Genomic DNA, 3,333 nt, shown 5'->3' on the forward strand with positions numbered 1-3,333 from the left:
ATTTGATTGTACCCAGAGTAGGCGTCGAGAAAGGTTAGAATCTTGTGGCCAGTCGTGGCATCGATAAAGCGATTGATGTTAGGCAATGGAAAAGATTCTTTAGGGCATGTTTTTTTTAAATCCTTGTAATCTACGCACATTCTAAGTTTGTTTCCCCTTTTAGGAACTACGACTACGTTGGCTAACCATTCGGGGTATTTTACCTCCCGAATAGACCATATTTTAAGAAGTTTGGCTACTCATCCTTTGTGAATGCATGCAACACTTCAGACTGGGGCCTTCTCTTTTGCTTTACCGTTTTGAACCTGGGGTCGAAGCTTAGCCGGTGCGTTGTTATTTCCGGTGGGATCCCTGTCATGTCTAAATGGGACCAAGCAAAGCAATTCATATTATCAATAAAAAATTGAATGAGTTTTTTCCTGAGTTCGGGGGTTAACCCCGTACCCAGGTATACCTTTCTCTCGGGCATGTATTCGATCAGTACCTGCTCCAGTTCCTTAACCGTTGACTTGGTTGCATCGAACTCTTCGGGAACAACGAAAGTTTGAGGAGTAAGGAAATCCTCTACTTCGTCTTCGGTTACCTGCTGTTTCGATTCAATCGAGGCTAAGGACAGTGATTACTATTTAGCCGTCTGCTTATCATTGGTGCCTGACTTTTCCGAGGTCGAAGGTGCTGGTGCCCCTCTTTGCTCGGAAACACGAAGAGTTTTCGTGCAAAGATAAAGTGAGCGGATACTAGCGATTTTTGCCCGTTTGAATACTCCGTGGGAAGCATTTTGAAATAATTTGACCGCACCCTGCTTCCGAGGTTGCCTACTTATCTTTGGCTATAAAGGAATCAGTTCAGTGTAGTTCGGGAAGTTTCGGTAGCTGGCACTACCAGGAAGCTGTGATTTTACTGTTACTGCTGCTGCTACTGCTTGCTGAACTCCTTATTATACCAAGACAAAATAAAAGAAGCTAGACTAAACTATGATCTATGAATTACAAGGATCCTATCTATATCTTCAAACTTGATCTTGCAATTTCTGTTGCTCTGTTGACTTGTACTCTCCAGGTGAAACTCTTTTGGGAATGGTATTCTGAGGTGCTTTCCCTTTGTTCTCCAGGCGGGTACCTGATTTCCAAAGCTTGAACTGCTCTCCCTAGAACCGTATTCCCTTGTTCTCCAAGTGGGCGCCTGATTGCCAAAACTTTAACTGCATTCCCTTATTTTTCAGGTGGGCGCCTGATTCCCAAAACATCAATTGTATTCCCTTGTTTTCCAGGTGGGCACCTGATTACCAACACTTGAAATGTATTCCCTTTTCTCCAGGTGGGTTCCTGATTACCAAAACTTGAAATGTATTCCCTTGTTCTCCAGGTGGGCGCCTGATTGCCAAAACTTGAATTGTATTCCCTTGTTCTCCAGGTGGGTGCCTGATTTCCAAAACTTGCACTGCTTTCCCTTTGTTCTCCAGGTGGGCGCCTGATTTCCAAAACTGGAAATGCTTTCCCTTGTTCTCCAGGTGGGCGCCTGATTGCCAAAAACTTGAAATGTATTCCCTTGTTCTTCAGGTGGGCGCATGATTTCCAATACTTGAATTGCTTTCCCTTTGTTCTCCAGGTGGGCGCCTGATTTCCAAAACTTGAGCTGTATTCCCTTGTTCTCCAGGTGGGCGCCTGATTGCTGAAAACTTGAACTGTATTCCCTTGTTTTCCAGGTGGGCGCCTGATTGCTAAAGTTTGAACCGTATTCCCTTGTTTTCCAGGTGGGCGCCTGATTGCCAAAACTTCAATTGTTCTCCCTTGAACTGTATTCCCTTGTTTTCCAGGTGGGCGCCTGATTGACGAGACTTGAACCGTATTCCCTTGTTCTCCAGGTGGGCGCCTGATTGCCAAAACTTTAACTGTATTCCGTTGTTCTCCAAGTGGGCGCCTGATTACCAAAACATGAGCTGTATTCCCTGGTTCTTCAGGTGGGCACCTGATTTCGACAAAACAGACAAACAAAAGAAATTTTTCTGTCCCAGTTTGATATTGGGAACATCTGTGAGTATTGACCAATGCTTATTAACGAAAAATCTCAAAGAATTTAAAAGCTAGATCCCATTATCCAGGAGGGTCCTGAAAACTCCCGGTTAAATATCATCTTAAGAATGACAGCTTTTAAGCTAAATTATATTCTTTAAAGGCATGACTTCCGCTAAATCTTGTTATTTATGAATGTCTTAAAACTAAATCCCATTATCCAGGAAGGTCCTGTGAACTTCAAACTAAACCCCATTATCTAGGTGGGTCCTGAGAATTTACGGTCGAACCTGTCCGGTACATGCTTTCCCTACGAAGGATTCCTTGGAATAAATGAAATTTCCTGCCCCTGTTTTAATCTAAGAAAAATCTTCTTAGTTTAATAATGTGGTGGTTAGCTTGCGACATTCTTGCTGGAGGTGGCCCTTCCGCTGCTGTGCTTTGCTTTGACTGGCTGCCTTGAACTGGCCAAGAATTGTTTGACTTTCTAACTGACTCTCAACCGCAGGACCCTGAATGACCCAAGTGCTCTACACCCAAACCGTTGTTTTTACATTTCTGACCCTTCTATCTGAACCTTTGTATCTCCCACCAGATTATCAAACCATTCAACCAATGGAACTTTCACTGACACCTTATTTGCCACTTTACATCATGCTATCTCTGGTATGTTCTGGTCGCACTTTGCTTCGTGCAATTGGGAAGTTGGTAGTAAGCTTTGAAATCCCTTCTTACTTGCTTAAACAAGACTTTCATTGGAAAAACCTTAGAGAAATAAACCCAAAAGAAATGAAATGCAATGACTTCGACAGTTAGGAATAAAGAAGAGAATCCAAAATTGGATGACTGTTTGCGGGAGAAAAAGGAAAAGAGACTTATCTGAGTGGAACAACTGGTACCAATGATCATGACATGCATTTCGGATTAATCAGCCCAATCTATTCAAACAATCACCTTTCAGTTGTCATACTTTGTGCCCCAAGATCTCCATAACCCAACTTCTTTGCCCAATCACTGACCTTGTTCGGCCTGCGGTGCCCTGAAGGGTTTTCACCAACAGACCTCTCTCATTTGCTCATCTCTCAACTCACCGTCGCCTTACGGTGCCCGTGAGGGTTTTCAACAATAAGACTCTCTCATTCTCTCACCTTTCATCGCCTTACGGTGCCCGTGAGGGTTTTCACCAATAAGACTCTCTCATTTTTCATTTTTCCTGCTTGGACCGGAGTGTTGCCCCTGATACGAATCACCTCACTTGCTTGACTTGGCATCTCTCGAAGACTGATCGGAAGGTCTTTCTTTGGACCGTAATGTGGAATTT

The sequence above is a fragment of the Nicotiana attenuata genome, chromosome 10, assembly GCF_001879085.1.
Source record: "Nicotiana attenuata strain UT chromosome 10, NIATTr2, whole genome shotgun sequence".
Lineage (NCBI taxonomy): Eukaryota > Viridiplantae > Streptophyta > Magnoliopsida > Solanales > Solanaceae > Nicotiana > Nicotiana attenuata.